The sequence below is a fragment of the Strigops habroptila genome, chromosome 5 (assembly GCF_004027225.2).
Source record: "Strigops habroptila isolate Jane chromosome 5, bStrHab1.2.pri, whole genome shotgun sequence".
In the NCBI taxonomy this organism is placed as follows: Eukaryota; Metazoa; Chordata; class Aves; order Psittaciformes; family Psittacidae; genus Strigops; species Strigops habroptila.
In genome coordinates, this window is record NC_044281.2 from 39754539 (window position 1) to 39773550 (window position 19012).

Sequence of the window (19012 nt, forward strand, 5' to 3'; positions counted from 1 at the left end):
ATAATATTCTTGTTATGCAGAGAAAAATCACATACAGTTTTACTTAAGATTATTTTGGTCTTTTTAGGTTTGTGTTGGAAAAAAATCTGTATTTTTAGATTTGAGTGATTTTCTTAATGCAGCCTTTTTTAGATAAGGTCGTCTTGATAAGAAACAGTTTAATAGAAGAGCTTTCATGGTATGAGAATGAAATAACTTATTTGTTTTAGGCTTGTAATTATTCTCAGTGATGGTTTTATAGTTGCAACTGATTTGTAAGCTTTAATAATCATTGTATGCAATCATACCTTGCAGCATTTTATGTATGAATCTCTCTCTCTTTTGAGCTTAGTATATCAGCACACTTAATGTGTTTGTATTTTTCATGGTTTAATTAAAACTATTAATTAACATGAGTTTGAATTTCCAGTTCTGACAGCCTGCAGATGCATGTAACAGGGATCAAATCATTATCTTCTGAGAATCCTGAAATAAATTTTCAGTGAAATTTCTTCAGCTGGTCACAGCTCAGGTAGTTTGCAGGGTTTTGAAAGCCACTATGTGTCTTTCTTCAATATCAGTTATAGGCATTTCATAAAATGACTTTTGCGTGACATTTGGGCAATGAATATTCTGTTTCACTGAAAAGTAAAATGGGTATTTTTCCTTCTGAATTAGTGAGGAGCAACAGCTTGAATTACTTCCTGCCTATATAATATTCATTACAAAACAGACAGTGTGAAAATCCCCATGGTATTCCTGCTGTATGCTTGGTTTCCAATTTTACTACATGATGACTTAAAGAAAAAAAATTACATAATGTTATTTTGTTATATTTGAGATGTCTAAGGAATTTATTTTTTTTTTTTACATTGAGACAGCTTTGACTTAGTAAATGTGTATCTAGATTGTCTGTTTCAAATGGAAACAGGAATAACATATAGCCTTAGCTTAAAAGGTCTTATGTACTAAACATGAACATGCCAATTTTTAGCTTTAGGTTTCCTTGCTGATGGTGAATTGGGCAAGTACGGTGGAGTATTCCTTGCTGCAGATAAGGTAACAGAAATATCAGCCTTTATTAGTTTAATAATTAATCTTTGTTTTGTTGATTGTGCATCTTTGCTGTAGAGTATGACTTAAACTGTTGTTTAGGTGTATTAATTAAATGTGTTCTTATACCATATCCAGTAGTTTCATAGGATTCTTCTCCGGAGTGTTTGCACATCAAGTATTCTGCTTGAGCACACCGAAGCCCTTCAGCAAGGTCAGTCATGTACGTAGGAAGTGGGGGTGATAAGGAAACATGAGCAGTTTTGGCATTTAAGAGAGGGAAGCAATGAAGTTCCTCAAGTTCTTGTACTAGGGCCAGGCCTGATTTGTTTGGAAAGTGTGTCACAAGTACTCATGCTGTGGCACAGAGGGGCAGTTGGGTATTTTGGAAGCTTTAAGGGAAAAGACGTGGTAGAGCAATGGTGGCAAAGGGCTTGTGTAAGGCATCCAGATGCTGCATACTGAGAGGTTGCAGGGACCTAAGGGTGGAACTGAAATCCTGGCAAGCATTTCTGAATGATCAAGAAGATGGAGAAAAATGCCCCTTATTGAAATGAACAAATATGCTTAGCTGTGGTCTGTAGAATGAAAACATCAAAATCATCCAGATTTTAAAGTAATTTTGATTAAAATTAAAATATCTATACAATACTCAAATGTCCATGGAAATTAATGCTATTACAAAACATCAGTAGCTTTAAAATCATTATTCCTCACCAGTAGAACAGGGTTATCACACTGTGATTTGATTAAAGAGAGGCTTCACAGAAAAAAATGTCCTTCTTTTTGACTATTCTGCTTATTGCTACATCAGTCAAAGCCACATTTTTTACATTTTAGTCAAAGTCCTTGAATTATCGCCCCTCAGCCAGCTGAAGAGCAGTTGTAGTATTTCATTGTTCAATGCTGTAATAAGGGGAAAAACCCCCAACCTAAACCAAAAACCAAAAACAAAGTAATAAAACATGTTAGCACCAGCCACTCTGAATTCTTGATCTTTGAAAATCTCGAGTGTAGTTGAGCTAGAGGTTCTGGAAATTAAGGGGTTCTTCATTTGTTAGTTATGGCTAAGGCAGGCAAGTATGTATGCATGAGTAGATGGCAAAAGGTGTGTATTTTGATGTTATCTTACTCTACTGCTTCTTATCCTGCAAAGGATAATGAGTTCCGAAAGACTATTTGCAAGTTTAATGAGTGATTTAATGGGAAACTTAACATTTATATTACCAAAGCTAGTTACTTTTTCTGGGAAGACTGATTCAGCTGATGAAATATTTTTATCTCCATTCGATTTCATTATATATTTTGTTAGGTATGAGGAGAGAAGAAAGTTCTGCACAAGAGTCATAGTCCATTTTTTAATTAGATAGGGATGGTATCAGATGATCTATTTTTCCAAGGATAAATATGAAAAAATATTGTATATTATATATAGATGATAATATCCTAATACTATATTTAACTTTTAAGTAGTGTGAGCATCAATAAAGAATTCATAGTAAGAAAATAAGTTAGCACAGTTGGATCATAAAACAGTTTCCCCTAATGTGGCATAAGAAGAAATTACACTTCTCATAGTAGAAAAGTTGTACTGCACGCAAATGAGATCAGTTGAAGGGGGATGCATGGAAGAGATGGAATTAGTAGAAAAATATGCCTTGCTTAACATCTAATTTCCACATACAAAAAAAAAAAGTAAAAATTAGAGCATTTGTTATGAACATGTTCTGAATCCAGATACAGGCAAACTAGCTAGGGAGGGGAAAATTTGAACTATTATATTAATTCTCTGAGCTAAGTCTGCCTAAGTTTGTCACCTATATTCATACTTTCTTCAGCATAATTTTTCAGAAATAATTCTTTTCTCCATCTTCAGCTACATTTCCAAGATGGAGGCATGAGTAATTCAAGGATTTGACTAGAACTGTGGTTGTATTTTTGAATGAGTGCAGATGATAACATGGAGACCAAAATGTAGCTTGCACAAAGTCTCAAACATTGGCTGCCTGTTTGGAATAGAGGTATAATTACTGTTGGAAGAGATGGTATTCTACATGATTGCTTTCTTTGATTGGTTTTCCTTCTTACTCAAACAAGCATTCAGTTTTTATTATGCTTCAAATTTATATTCACTCTTGAATTGTTTAAGAAATCAAATTTTCTCGTATAGTTTTCTTGTTAAAATTCCTCTTGTTCATCTTTTTATCCACTTGTCAGTTCCTTTCCTAGGTGTTTTCCTGCTTCTATTATTCAATTATAAAATAAATAAAATTTTATTTAGAAAATAACATATTAACAATGAAGGTAGTTACTTTTCTGGAATGAAAGTCTGTAACAAATGGGCAAAAAGAAAAGAGAGAAAATCTAATGACTTTCTTGTAGACCTTCTTTGTCATTTGCCATAGATGGAGGCAGATTTCTCTTCTTATTGATAAACTGCGAGACTGACCTCTACAAATGCATTTGTATTTTAAGGATGTTGCTGGCATCAGCAAGAAGGACAAAACTGGACATCAACATTAATGTGATGCCCACTAGAATGAATGGAAAAGTTGCTTCTCCTCCTGGCTATCTAGTAGCAGGACAAAAATCTTAATTTTTACCATTCTACTAACAGGGAAGATCAGAGGATTTAACACTCAGATTACATACCCACCAAAATGGTAACAGTTGGAAGAAAGTAATTAAAAAAACCCCACCAACAACAAAAACATAACATCCATGCCATTGATACAGGTATCAGGAGTCCTCAAGAAAATTATTTATGAAGTGGCACAGTAGCCTTATGATCTGGCTGGGTTCATCCATCTTTTTCTCTTGTGTAGGGATGGGTAGGCACCAGACAGACATCTTTTGCCCAGTGGTTTATATTATATTGTTTCTCTGCTTGACACACAAACATTGCAACTGAAATAGTAATACAAAAATCCCTTGAAACAAAAACGTTTTGTTTGTACAACTAGCTTTGTACAGAAGCAGAAAAAGCATAGTAACCATCTTTGAAAAATACGAATTCTTGTCTTGTAAAGTTAAGGGATAATTTCCCCAATTTCTCTCTAGACTGGAATACTTTGTGAGTAGATCTAAGTCCTTTCTGTTTATGTGGGTGTTCAGTATTCTTCTCCTGGCCTCATCAGAGGTAAGAAAAGCACACACTGTGCCAAAGGGGACCTCTGTGAGGGTCAAGGGCTGAGACCTAAATTGGACTGTGATTAAACAGGATCCTCAGCTGCTTGGTAGAGAATACATAAGCTCTGCATCCTCCAGCACAACTGCCTTTCCATCTTTCTGCTGTCGAGATCTCCATGCGCACTCAGTTAGAGGCTCCTGGTTTGTATTGTGTTCTCTGGGTAGTAGTCTGCTGTCTCTGATTTTTAAAATCTTTGCAGACATGGCAAGATGCTCTTTCACCCTTCAGCAGTACTGTTAGTGGTTTACATTTCATTGAAGAGTGTCCTGAGTTAGAAGGGCTATTGGCAAGATCTTTGGTCTTTTTAACCACTGAAAATAAAAGCAAAAGAAAACTGGAAGGTGAATAATAGAATCATAGAATGGTTAGGGTTGGAAAGAACCTGAAGATCATCTAGTTCCAACCTTCCTGCCATGGATATATATATGGAGGTGATTTTGTGCAGTAGCAAAGCCAGGCACTGAGCATACAGATGATCTTTGCTGTTATTCCTGCATTGCTTCCCAGTAATTTTTGCTGGTGTGAATTCTGCCTTCAGTGTAGAGCTGTGTGTGTATAAGAATTGCTGTGTTTTTTTCCTTTAAGATGACTAGATTTATGGATTATATGGATAGATGGGACTGTTGTGAGGTTGTTTTTTCTTTTGTGACTGTAGAGTTACACCAAGTGAGCCCTGTATTTTTTGGTCAACAGAAATACATAACCTAGTGAACCTGTTTCCATTGAAGATATTCTTACAGATATTATGTTATATAATGTAATTACATATTCTCTATTTTACATTTAAAATTCTCTATTTTAACATTCAAGTAGGCTTTTATGTTGCCTCCTTTGCTTTGAGCTTGTAGAAACAATGTGTTCAGAAGGAAGGGCTTGGCACATAATATTATGTTTCCTTTAAGAAGAAACTCCATTCCTTATAATCCTTTTTAGTGCATAATGCTGTTTGCTTGTGAGTTGGCATTGCTGGGCGGGCATGAAGAAATCACCTTCCATGTATGAATACATGCTTTTTTCCCTGGAAGTGCTGCTGGTAGAAGGGAAGAAGTGGTGGTGTCTGCTCAAGTTCATCTGTATTGCAGCATATTCTTGAGGTCAGAGAAGACGAACAGGGTATAACCTCCTGTATTTGTATGCATATTTGAATCCAGGAGCAAGTGACTTGAAATGGGAGGAGAAGACTTTTGTTTGATTTTACTTTTATTATGATTTATTTAATACAACCCTAATTACTTATGCAAAATTACAATCTTTAGGTTGTCTTGTCTTCAAAGTAAATTCAGTTTTTAACTGAGAAAGTTTGTTGGGTTTTTTTAATTCAGTTTTTAAAAAAAGTTTGGTGTTTGGTTTTTGTTTTTGTTGGGTTTTTTTTTAATAAAATTCAGTTTTCCTTGTCTTTAAAATAAATTGAAATTCTTGATTGCAGCATATGATGATTCTTGGCTGCAACCACAACTCCCAGAAACCCGTATCCCACTGGAGGGTCCAGGACTTGTACTTCCTGCTTTCTTTGGTCATGTTACCTCTGTGAAGCTAAGTGTCCTAAGCTTGCCAGCAACACTCTGGACAAGCAATACCCTGGCTTCTTTGTGCCCTTGGGCTTTGAAGGTGTCACTAGTCAGAGGATGGACCACATAGCCCAGTGTAAACCCTCTGGTTTTGCTCCTGTTTTTGTTCTTTAAAGAACTCTGGTTTGTATGATCTATGTTCAAGCAGGCTAATGTCCTTTCACTAGCAGGTTATTAACTTTCTCGTGAAAAAGTCACTGCTGGTGAAGATTTGTCTGAGCCAGGAGGGAATATACCAAATAACAGCAAGGGATTAAATGGTTCTGTTGATACCAAGGGGTAATCCTTCTGGGTAAGGCTTGACAGAGGATACCAAAATCAGTTGATCCTGAAGCGCATGATGTTGATGGTTTTTTTTAGTACCAGGGCTGTGATCTAGTCCCTTCTGACTTTGTTCTTACCCCTAAAATACAGTAGAAAAAGAACATATTGAGCAGTGTGACACTAGGCAATTTGGATTATGAACCCAAAAATGTCATCAAACTTCAGTTTATCAGAGAATTAAAACACAGATGTGATGATGTTAAATACCATTCAGTGATTACTTAGCCCTCAAGGTTTGAGGAGCATTGTGAAAAAAAAAAAAGTAGCCCTAGATGTGCTGTACATTTGTTAGTTTTGTGAAATTTAAGAGACTAAGCAGAGAATAGTCTTTGTCACGGCATGAGATTCTCCCAAAGGGTAAGATAACAGATAATCCCTTCATACTAAAGCTGTATATTTCGGCTACAACAGCAATCAAAGTAAAGACGTGAGAGCCTGTAAAAACTTGCCTGAAGGGCAAGCTCTCTCTAGGTGCTACAGAAGGCAGTTTCAAAGTTATATATAAAAGATCAATTCATTCTTTCTTCTAAACTGCATCTTGGATATTGGGTCTCTTCTGATGCTGTCAGTAACTGTCGAAGCAGAGCTCTCTGAGGCGTTGCCTTCTTTAGTACTTGTTTTTAAAACAAAATGAATGCATAAAAAACCTCTTTGGATGAGGTTGGTGCGTTTGACAAATGTAAAAGCTTTTTATTATTATTTTATTTTTTACTGGTAGTATTAAGCTAGCCAGGTGATAGCTGAGATTGATAATTTGCAGGCACAAGTATCTGCCGACCTGCTGGAAATGGAGAGAGGGAAAATAAAAGTGGATTATGCTTACAAGTTGTAAAATACATTGTTAGCGTGAACTGCCTTTCAGCTGCTGTCAGGCAACCAGTCTATAAGGTGTTCAATTTTTAGTCTTCCACCTGGGATTACCAGAGAGAGAGCCATCGTCTCTATCCATAGCTGTATGAAGTCTATCACATCACTAAAATCTGACATCTTGAGATGTATTTTACATGAAGACAGCTGAGGTTTTCGTATTTGACCCCTTTTGCTAGGTTAGGGAAGAAACCTCCAGGTGAGGGACTGTTGCGGCAGTGGTAACTTTTGAAGCTAGCAGAGCCAATTAAGCAGTTTCACACTCATAGCATGCAGGAGGGACATTTCACAAACTCTTGGGGCCTTTCTTTTTTTTTTTTTTTTTCCCCCCTCCCCTTTTTCTTTTTTAATCTATTTGAATCTGGTTTCCTGGAAATTCTCCTTGAAATGAGGGCACGCTCTCTTTGTCTTGAAAGACTTCATTCAGCAGCCTCTGGAAGACAGTGTGGCATGTTGCATGCATCGGATAATGTGTGGGTGACTGTGTTCCTACAATAGGTTTAGATACTTCAGCGTAACTGTGCAATTTTAGAAAGGAAAGACTAAACAACAGTGCTTTAATTCTCCTTTCATGGTGCCTTATTTTTCTCTTGCTTTTCAGTTGTCAGGTCTTCTCCTGACAGCCAGGAACCCTTTCAGTCATACATTACCCTGTTACCTTGCTTAAAGTGTGGCTTGTATTTTTCTTGTAATATGCAGCCATGACATGAAGAAATGCCATTGTTAGGCTTTTACAGAAACAGATTTTTCATGCTTAAAACACTTGCAAGCTACTTTTTAAGATTTACTTTTACATGTCAGTCTTCACTGGCAAGTGCTTTAGCCACGCTGCTTAAGTCTTGGAAGACAAATGCAGGGACTGTGAGAATGAAGACCTTAGGCCCACTGTAGGAGAGGATCAGGTTCGAGATCATCTTAAGAACCTGAATGGGCACAAGTCTATGGGACCTGATGAAATCCATCCTCAGGTCCTGAAGGAGCTGGTGAATGAAGTTCCTAAGGCACTATCCATCATATTTGAAAAATTGTGGCAGTCAGCAGAAGTTCCTGACAACTGGAAAAAGGGAAATATAACCCTCATTTTCAAGAAGGGGAAAATGGAAGACCCAAGGAACTACAGACCAGTCAGTCTCACCTCTGTGCCTGGCAGAATCATGGAGCAGATTCTCCTGGAAACCATGCTAGGGCAATGAAAAACAAGGTGGTTGGTGACAGCCAACATGGTTTCACTAAGGGGAAATCCTGTCTGGCCAATTTGGTGGCCTTTTATGATGGGGCTACAGAACTGATGGATAGGGGCAAAGCAGTTGACATTGTCTACCTGGTCTTGCTTACAAGGATACCAGAGAGGGACTCTTCATCAGTGCCTGTAGTGACAGGACAAGGGGTGATGGGTTCAAACTTAAACAGGGGAAGTTCAGATTAGACATAAGGAAGAAGTTCTTTACTGTGAGAGTGGTGAGGCACTAGAACAGGTTGCCCAAGGAAGTTGTCAATGCTCCATTCCTGACAGTGCTCAAGGCCAGGTTGGACAGGGCCTTGGGTGATATGGTCTAGTGTGACATGTCCCTGCCCATGGCAGGAGGGTTGGAACTAGATGATCTTAAGGTCTGTTCCAACCATAACCATTCTATGATTCTTCATGTATTTTCACAGCAAAAATTACTGAATTTGTACTAAATAAGGGACAGGACAGGTACAATGTTATGCAACTTCAACTGTACATCTCAAATTTAAATAGCTGTTAGTGATGATGGCAAGTTCTAAAATGTTTCTGAATAATTGCCATGACGGAGTGGCTACGTTTGAGTGTAATGTCAGATTATTCTTTGGAATCTTTGTGGTGTGCTCCTCCCTAGTGCCTGCTGTGCTCTCTACGTGTCATGTTTTCTCTCCTTACTCCCTTGCTTCCTTTTTTGATTTCTTTGCTTTTCTTTCTTGACCCTTAAAACCATGCTACCTACCTGTAATCTTCTGGCTTTTGGACTTAGATGCTTTTTTGAGTCAATGCTGTGAGAGTTGTAGAAGCAACTTTCACCTTCTTGACTGAGCTCTGTGACTTGTGAGCAGCATTGCCTTGTGCACGGTACAGTGTGGAGAGCTCTGGGTTTTTTCCCTCTTACTTTTTCAGGGAAGAAGAAAGGAGGTGCTCCTTAATACCACAAACTCTAACCAGCGTTTGTATGTGCTAGAACGAGGAGTAATGAAAGGTAGAAGGCTTGCATGGGAGGGAGTAGAGAACTGCTGGCCCTAGTATGTTCACACACTGAAGATAGCTCTGTGTGGGCTCAGTTGTGATATGACGACTGCTCAGACTGAACAGCTTTTATAACTGACTTTTAAGATTTACATGTGTTCCTTTATGTCAAATGAAACATTTATAACAGCTGAATATAAAGGAAAAATTAGGAGAGTAACAGATTGAAAACCTCTTAATGCCCTAGTTACTGTCTTTCTAACCTTTAGTTGCTATGTAACCATCAGGAAAGTACTGAAAAATATAATACCTACAAAAATGCAAATGTGATTCCAGATAATGTACATGGACTAGAAGATATTAGTGCTAAGTCTTGACCCAGCATTACCTGCTAAATAAGAAAGCACAGAGGCAATAAAGTTCCCCAGAAAAGGAAAGATACACTTTTTTAACATTGTGCTTGTAATGGTCTGCCCTGGTTTAACCCCAGCTGCACACAGCTACTCACTCGCTTTCCCAGCCCAGTGGGATGGAGAAGAGAATTGGAAAAAAAGTAAAACCCATGGGTTGAGGTAAGAACAGTTTAATAATTGAAATAAATTATAATGTAATAACAATAATAATAAAAGGAAATAGAGAGGAATAAAACTCCCCTTCAAAAAGTACCCTGAAATGGTGCACAATACAGTTGCTCACTACCTGCTGACCAATACCCAGCCTGACCCAAGCAGCGATTGGCCCTTTCAGACCAACTACCCCGAGATTGTATACTTGACATGATGTTCTGTGGTATGGAATATCCCTTCGGCTAGTTCAGGTGAGCTGTCCTGGCTGTGCTCCCCCACCACGGCTCCTTGTGCCCTCCTGACTGGCAGAACATGAGAAACTAAAAGTCCTTAATTTAGAGTAAGTACTACTTGCCAACAACTAAAACACCAGTGTGTTATCAATATTATTCTTACACTAAAGTCAAAACACGGCACTATATCAGCCACTATGAAGAAAATCAAATCTATCCCAGCTGAAATCAGAAGACAGTCTTAGTATTTAGTCAGTAAGTTAAAATGTCACATCAGCATGTTTTTTTGTGGGCAGTGAGTTTCTTGAGCTGTTTGCTTTGGTCCTAGGGGTTTGTAACAGCCAGAGTGGGTTTATGCTTAAATGCCAGATAATGTCCAGGTGTGAGATGGGAGGCCACAGCTGAGCTGCACAAATGTATTTGTGTCTCCTTTGAGTTGCCTCATCCTAGGCTCATGTAGGCGCTAGGCAGAGCTTTTATTTGCTCTTATTTTTGCATTTGCTTTTTATTTGCATTTGTTTGCCTGAGTCGTGTAGGGAGTTTCTTTCCATACTGCTGAGCATCACCAGGGAGGTTCCCTCTCGGATTCAAGTCTACTGTCTTTGCTTTTCTGCGCATTAGGCATTCCTCCTCCTCCTCTGCTTCAAAGGCAATTGGAACCAGCCTGGAATCAGCTGTGTTCCTTCCTCTCAGTAATCACAATGCAACCTTATGACATCTATCTTATTCTTCAGTGGACGAATTTTTCTGTGTGACATGGGAAGCATAGAAGTGGCTGGGGCATGGTCACCTTTTAAAATTACCAACAAGTACATTAAGGGTTGTTTCTAAGGCCATGGATGAAAATGCTGGAAGGAAACCTAGCCGGAACTGAGTGGTAGCAAGGGTCACAGTGGAGCAGCCAGCTCTAGGCCACTCTGCACAAACCTTTTCCTGTGTTCAAAAAAGACATACATGAAGTTTGTAGTTTCATTGCTCCAGGAGAACCCCAGTGAACAGTGGTTCACTGCAGGTTTCATATAATTACATCACTTGTTGTTCTTTGCTACCACCCTTTCTGCCCTCTCATGTGACAGATTATTGCTTAGACAGAAGCAAAACTTTACTAATTTCTCTGTCTACAGAAAACACAAAAAAACCCAGAAGCAGCAGGTTTAGGAGGAAGATACGTCCTGGGAAAAAAGTCAGTTCAGTAATTCCTGAAGTATAAAACATGCTGTAGTTAGTAATGTAAAGAAGTTGCACAGAATAGGTACCTCCTCGTAAAGCCAGTCCCAATCTTGTTTTTGTTGAGTGATCTTCAGCCTTTCATGTGTGCATTCTGTTAAGGCATCACTGCAGTAAAGCCCTGTGAACAGCAAAAGTAGATAATTAGTAAAGGGACAAATTATACAGAGGTGTTTATGTTTAGGTACAGAACTTCATCTCTGCAAATACTTTGCAAGAAGGGAAACTCTAAAATAAAGATTAAGATAAAGGTATTACCCTGTGAGCTATTAAACAAATATATCTTGGGTGACATGGTTTAATGCGAGGTGTCCCTGTCCATGGCAGGGGACTTGGAACTAGATGATCTCAAGGTCCTTTCCAACCCTAACTATTCTATGATTCTATGAGAGATGGTGCTGAGAGGTCATCTCATCTCAGCCATCTCAAAATCTTTCTGCTAGACTTTGTAGCTGAACAGTTCCTTTTTCTAACTTTTTTTCTCCAAAAACTCTGTCAGTTTTGCTCCATCTCTTCTAGTCTGTTGGAGGGCTGTGGTACAAGATGATACCTATCCATCTAAGATAAAACAATTAAATTCAGAAGAGATGAACCAATCTCTGGGACTTGGAGTGTGAATATTTTCACACTTCATTCAGTAAAATGTCTATCTTAAGGTATTTTTAAATTTAGTTTTGTTACCAGCTAAAATACGTGGCATTCATTTTTCAAAAGATGCAGTATTGAATATTCTACAAATATTTAATGAAGTGCTTCCTCTCATTGTGAAAAGCACTGGAAATATAATTGGTTTCTTCAGTGATTTAAGGAGATAATGCAAGGGTCCAAGGAGGAATAAATTTAGAATAATAATTAGGGAGATTATTGAGGTCATCAGACAAAAGAAATTGACCCTAAAGCATCTGTGGAACTGGTCAGAACCGTCTCTGAACTGTTATCCATGACCCACATCTGAGACTGACAGGTGACAGGAGAGGTCCCAGATGACTGACAAGGGATCGTTTCATGATTAACTGGTTTAGTAGATGGGAACAGAGCAAGAATTGCAATTTTTTTCAGGTTAAGTTGCTTTTTTAAAAGTTTACCACACGCTGTTCTCATAAGTGAACATTGGAATTATAATCTAGGGTAAATCACCAGTTACATGGTCATGGCTGAATGTGAACCCATTGTCTTGTGTGTGTGCTGTCACACAGGAAAGTGTTTTTAAGTCTGTCATGAGCTTGTGACAAATATTAAACATGAGACTGTCATATTTATTATTTTTTTTAACTGACTCGTGTAATATAAGGACTAGAATTGGAAAGTTGCAGACACAACAGCTTCAGACAGGTTTTAAAGCATTTCAACAAGGACAGAATTATAATTTTAAATGATGTTGCCACCTGAAGAAATGATCTGAAATAATTGAAGTACAATTTAGTCATGACAAGTGCTAGGCAATACCAAATAGAACAAGTGGCTATGCATAACTAATAGGACTAAAAATCCTAAAGAGAGGCAATTGGATGGAGTGGCATTGTGTGAGGAGACACTGAACACATTTGGACTGTTCAGCCTGAGAGATGCAGCTGCAGCGTGGACCTAATGGAGAGATATAAGCTCCAAAGTGAGGAAAAGTGGTCTTGGGCAATTTATTAATTCTTTTTTATGATACAAGAAGTAGGATTAGAATATATTAAATTAAATTATCCAGTAGCAGCTTTAAAGCAAGCAAATGGAGTGCTTTCCCAGGTAGTGGTTAGTGTGTAGACCTCACTGCCACAGAGCGTGGCAGATGGCAAAAGCTTAGGCAGGTTCAAGATGCAATTTGACAACTTCATGGAGGAAAAATTTTCTCATGACCTCATCAGGCAAAGGCATGACCTCTGGCCAAGTAAGTCCTAAAGCAGTGGTTTGTTGGCAACTCTTGGGGACAGGCTTCTTAGCTGGGCAGTTACTGACTGGAGCCAAGTATGCCAGTCCTCTATTTCAGCATTACTTCAGAAACAAGGTCACTCCATTACTAAATTTCTATGGCTGTCTATTTTTGAGACAGTTATGATCCTCATGCTGTAGAAAACCATTGAAATCAGTGACAGTTTTTCTCTATTATTAAAGTGAGAAAGAATATACTCAAAGTCTTTTTAGGCTAGTTGCCATGAAAATAATTTCACAACTGCTTTCATTGTGCAATGAATTACCTGTAAAAGGTGATAGCAGATTAATTTAACCAATTTGATTTAATCCCAATAGTGTATTGTTTTATTAAGCAATGCTGTGGCATAATTGAGAGTTGTAACTGATTAAACACTTTATAACCACAGAGCTATTAATTAATATTAAATTACAATAAAATTAGCAAAGTAACATAAACAAGCCACATAAATGTTTTAAACCAACAGTGATATTGCATCAACTAAAAAGCTGCCTGTGTAAACCATTTTTTTAAAGAGTTTGGCTGCTGAAATTAATATTTATATCATAAAATAATTGCAAATCTGGAAATGGGGCAAGAAGAGCATTCCCTTTGATTTTTTAATTCAAAAGACTCTTTTGATGAGAAATACATTTTTTTAAGATGGGTATTCTTAAGTGCCTATTGAAGCAAAGGCCTTGAACCCAAACTTATTATTCAGGGAAAAATCTAAAAAGTAAAATTTAATGTCAGCTTCAATACCCCCTCTGGATTTCACACTTGTTTGTCTTATTTGAATACAAATCTGAACAACTCATGCATTGCAAAGCTTTGATTTGAGTATGATGTATTAATGCTACAGTTCAGACTCTGTTCTCCTTTGCAGGAATGTCAGGGAATGTGTGAAACTATTTGCATGCTTAAACGATTTGCTGGATAGGATGGTTTGCAAATTCTGGAAATCCTGCAAGTATTCGTTTGTCATTGGGCATTAAGTAGAGACATACAAAATACATGAAATCAAAGTGCAGGGGCTGGTGGCAGTAGGAGATGTAAAAGTATTTTTGAACTTTTTCAGACCTAGGATCAAATCTGATTAAGACCAAATATGTTACAGTAATTCGAAACAAGTTTTAGCAGTGTCTGAGAACACCTAGCAGCAAGATTGCCAATGTTTATAATACTACTCAGGCCTTGGGATTTTGTTCTGTACAAGACAATGTACAAGATCCTAAACACATCTGTTTTCTAATGGCATTTTGGAACCTACTGAAAATTAAAATTGACTATTTAAATTATCTCACATACAGAAGCTCATACTGGTTTTTTCCTAAATGTTCTTTGAATTTACTGTAAAGCGTAAAATTGTTGTTTGTAGCTTGCTGTTGAATGATACTTTAAATGGCAAAATGATGCAAAATAGATCTTGTCTAAGTACGAATTGAACCCCAAATGTCTAAGTCAGCAGGCTGCTAAAAAAAAACTTGTTACAAATATCGAAATACCACAGACTTCTGGTTTTAATATCTCAGGCAAAATTTGCTCTTCTTTATGTGTTTTAATACATCAGTGTGACTAATCTTTGATTACTCAACAGTTTCTGTTTTGTCTTCTTGTGTGTAGTTATGTGCACACACAGTGAGTATATGGGAACATGCAATTGCATTTGCTACAGTGTAGGTACTCCTACAGAGAGATGTGTGGGAATTCATGCGCATAGCATAACTGCATGTGTGTGATCCTTAACTTGAATGGCCTTGTAGGTACTCTTTGCTTTCAAGTACCAAAGTTTTTGCAGATGTAAAAACTGTAGTAAAGGGCATGAGTTTGATTTTGTTGTTTGTTAATGGTTATCAGTGGACAGAGGACTAATGGAGGAAAAAGAGTGAGGAATAAATGTGTTTGGAACCATAAATCTATACAGCACTGAATGTTTCCTTGAATAGTTCCGTGTAAGAGGGATAAATATTAACCAAGCCAAACACAACCTAAAACAGGCTAACATAAATATTCCACAGACTGGGGAATGAAAGACAGTGGGAGCTTTTATCCCAGAATATGCTGCTCAAACCTTCCTGAACTTTAAGGTAGAGAGTAGGCAGGATATTTCAGGAGGTCAGTGTAAAGTATGAACAAACATGAAAGAATGACCACTTATTTAAGAAGCTTAGTGTAATTATGTCACACAAGTTTGTGTCGTTCCTGTTTAAGAACTCTTGCGTAGGCTGGGGGAAAGCACGGAGTGTGAGCAAGTGGTTGTGTCTGGGACTGTTAACTGGGAAAGTCCATCTGCTGGTTCTGTCCAGGTTCAAGATGTGGAGTGTATGTGCGGAAACCACAGCATTATTTTGGTCTAGGAACAGCAGCAGCCCTGTGTTTGCTTAGAAGAAATCCTAGATTCTTTCCTGTCTCATGCAGGTTTTGCATTTGGAATCTCTTGCTGTCAGTTTTCAACTGCAAATCATACATAGATCTGTTTAAATCTGAATCTGCTGCAGACCTTAATTTCTCTTGAAGAATAAGATTTTCAAATGCGCATCAGTGGGTACCCCATCTTTCTTAAGTGGAAAGGCTGTTACCCAGTTTCTCTGTGACTCTGTTTGCTGAGAGGGTCAGCCTGCTGTGCTTAGTTAAAACTCTCGCTGCATTCCCACCTTCACAAATCTCATGACTGAGTAGCTTCTAGGAGTTTTGCCGAAATAATTTTTTGACAAATGAAGCACAGCCTGTCACTTAAACTTGTTTCACTGTGATTGAAACAGATTGGAAGGCAAGCCGGTAGCCTCTGCTCCCAGCAGCACTGGGGGAGTGGGTGCCTCCGCCAGAACAGCAGTGAGAAGCAGCTGGAATGTAGGCTGAGAGATGTGTAGGCCCAGGCAGCTTTTCACTTGGCATAGCTGGGGCTGGGTGAGGACATATTTGCAGTTTCTTCTTTCTCTGGGTTTCTTTCCAACTTCCCTCCTTGTTGAGTAAGAGCATTTCATAGGAAGGGACAGGCATAGAACCCTAGAATGGTTAGGGTTGGAAGGGACCTTAAAGATCATAGAGTTCCAACCCCCTTGCCATGAGCAGGGGCACCTTCCACTAGACCAGGTTGCTCAAAGCCCCATCCAAACAAGCCTTGGATACCTCCAGGGATGGGGCAGCTACAGCTTCTCTGGGCAGCCTGTTCCACTGCCTCACTACCCTCACGGTAAAGAACTTCTTCCTAATGTCAAATCTAAATCTACCCACTTTCAGTTTAAAGCCATTTCTCCTGTCCTATCACTACTTGCTCTTGTAAAAAGTACCTCTTCAGCTTTCTTGTCGGCCCCTTGAGGCACTGGAAGCTGCTCTAAGGTCTCCCCAGAGCCTTCTCTTCTCCAGACTGAACAGGCCCAGCTCTCTCAGCCCGTCTCCATAGGAGGGGTGCTGCAGCCCTCTGAGCATCTCCTCTGGACTTGCTCCATCAGGTTCATGTCCTTCTTATGGTGGGGGACCCCAGAGCTGGATGCAGTACTCCAGGTGGAGTGTCACAAGAGCAGAGTAGAGGGGGAGAGTCGTATCCCTCAACCTGCTGGTCGTGCTTCTTTTGGTGCAGCCCAGGATATGATTGGCTTTCTGGGCTGCAAGCGCACACTGGCAGGTCAGTTGAGATTTGCATTAACCAACATCCCCAAGTCCTCCTCCTCGGGGCTGCTCTCACTCTAGTCTGTGCACAGCCTGTATTTGTGCTTGGGATTGCCCTGAACCGGGCACAGGACCTTGCACTTGGCGTTGTTGAACTTCATGAGGTTTGTATGGGTCCACCTCTTAAGCCTGTCAGGATCCCTCTGGATGGCATCCCTTCCCTCCAGTGTGTTGACTGCACCACACAGCTTGGTGTCACCAGCAAACTTGCTGAGGGTGCACTCTCTCTGTCCATGTTGCTGACAAAGATGTTGAGCAGCGCTGGTCCCAATACCAACCCCTGAGGAACACCACTCATCACTGGTGTCCACTTGGACATCAAGCTGTTGACCACAATTCTTTGAGTGTGACCATCCAGCCAATTCCCTATCCGCTGAGTGGTCCATCCATCAAATCCATGCCTCTCCAGTTTAGAGACAAGGATGTTGTGCTGCATAGTGTCAAATGCTTTGCACAAGTCCAGTTAGATGACATCAGTTGCTCTCCCCTTATCCACTAATGCTGTAGCTCCACTGTAGAAGGTCACCATGTTTTCTGCTTTTATAAAGAAGTCAGTATTAGGTGAGCTAAAGCCTTTTCAGCCTGAATAAGCCAAAGAAAGATAAAATTTTCTATATTCTTCTCTCCTCATGTCAAACCATTGAGATGATCTCACATACTGAGGTACCAGGACTGGGAGGAGCTCTGATGTAGATTTTCTGTAAGAACTTAGTGATCATCAGCTGAGAGAAACTGAAGAAAAGATAAACTATTGGTAAATGTGGATCTATATGAGTATATATTTCAGTTGTTTGTCCTGTAGGTATCTAGGTAGCATTATGAATCTCTTGAAATTCTGCACATTTGTCTAATGTTTTCTGTGAACATTTTAGTGTCTTCTCCTTTACTGTGTTTCTAAAACAATTTGAATTGTCAATAATTGAAATTATCAACTCATCATTGAGCTGTCACAGACAACAGATTGCAGCAGTGAATCAGTGTAATCTACTATTTGGGCTACGAACCCTGCACGCTTCAATTTTCCAGAAATCCGAAAAGCTCAGTGCCAAGGTTTACTTCATTTTCCATTAGTGTCTGGTATAACAGAAAGCCACTCTGGACTGAGGTAGATATTTCTTTGTTTTAATCTGATGTGATTTGTAATGGTATCCCTTTACACTACAAGTGCTAGGTATAATGGAATATGGCTGTTGGTTGTCAAGATTATTTTATTTATACAATTTTTTTTAACTATTAAGGCATTGTATTATACAGCTGATCAAAGCAAGCAATGCCTGAAGAATTTACGTATGAGGCAGTGTAAAATGTACAAAGACATATGAGGGATATGGAACAAGCAGAGTTGTTTTGTTTATTTATTCTATAGATGGAATAAACATGCAATCTCTAATGATTGATAAGCAAACCTTTTTCTGAGGCACTGTGAAATTCTAGGTGACCTGAGTTTAGGAAAAAAATTCACTAAGACTTTTTAAAAACTATTTTGGAGGTTTTGTTTTATTATAAGCAGTAAATTCTTTAAATGTACTCTGGATGCAATTGAGTTATGTAGTGAGTTCGTGTGGCACATAGTACAGAAAAAAAAATCAGAACTGAGATTATAATTTTGGAATTTGATCACTGCTCCTGTGTTCAGTCAACCAGGTTTCACCAACTGTGTGAAACCAGCATTCGCATGCATTATAAACGGAGGCAGGCATAAATATATATGAAATGTATACAGAAAGCAAGAAATAGTACTAAACTAAATCACTTACTCTGACTCAAGTTTACTTTCTGTTGCCAAGAAAAATATGATTGGGTTTATTTTTCAGAAAAGAATTGCAGCAGATCAAGTTTTCATTGCTCCAATTTGACAATAAAACTTACAATCAAAATGCCAGAATAATGCTTTTTACATATTAGTAGTTGATGGAGACTTTTGGAGACATTTGGAAAATGGTGGTTTTCTAAGAGATTTTAGGACCACCACCTGTAAGTTTTGCTTGCTAAGAAGTAAGCATATTGATTTACAAACCTGGACAGGTAAATATAATTATTTGCAGACAATATAGTTGCCTTTGTATTTTTTCAGATGAAAACTTTTACTTCACATACTTTTCAGGCAAAAAGTGGTGGGAAGGGACAAGGAGTACCCATAATGACACAAGTACTTTCCTGCTTGGGGGACACCCAGGGAGGGCTGAGGTCATCCAAGAAGGAAGGTTCAAACCTCACCATTTCTCATGTCAGCCTGATAACT

At 38.7% G+C, this 19012-nt stretch overlaps 1 protein-coding gene across 8 annotated transcripts in view; it reads left to right on the forward strand.

Moving 5' to 3' along the window:
• Positions 1-19012, forward strand: part of PCDH15 (protocadherin related 15) — an 805351-nt gene that overhangs the window by 287855 nt on the left and 498484 nt on the right. The window contains exon 1 of one of the 8 annotated variants that reach the window (XM_030486589.1): positions 1219-1246. The exons of 6 other annotated variants lie outside the window; for them this stretch is intronic. The gene's annotated coding sequence lies outside the window, so the exon portion shown is untranslated. Of the gene's footprint in view, positions 1-1218; positions 1247-13046; positions 13081-19012 lie in introns of those variants that run through there. One more of the 8 variants, XM_030486590.1, reaches the window with a different exon arrangement.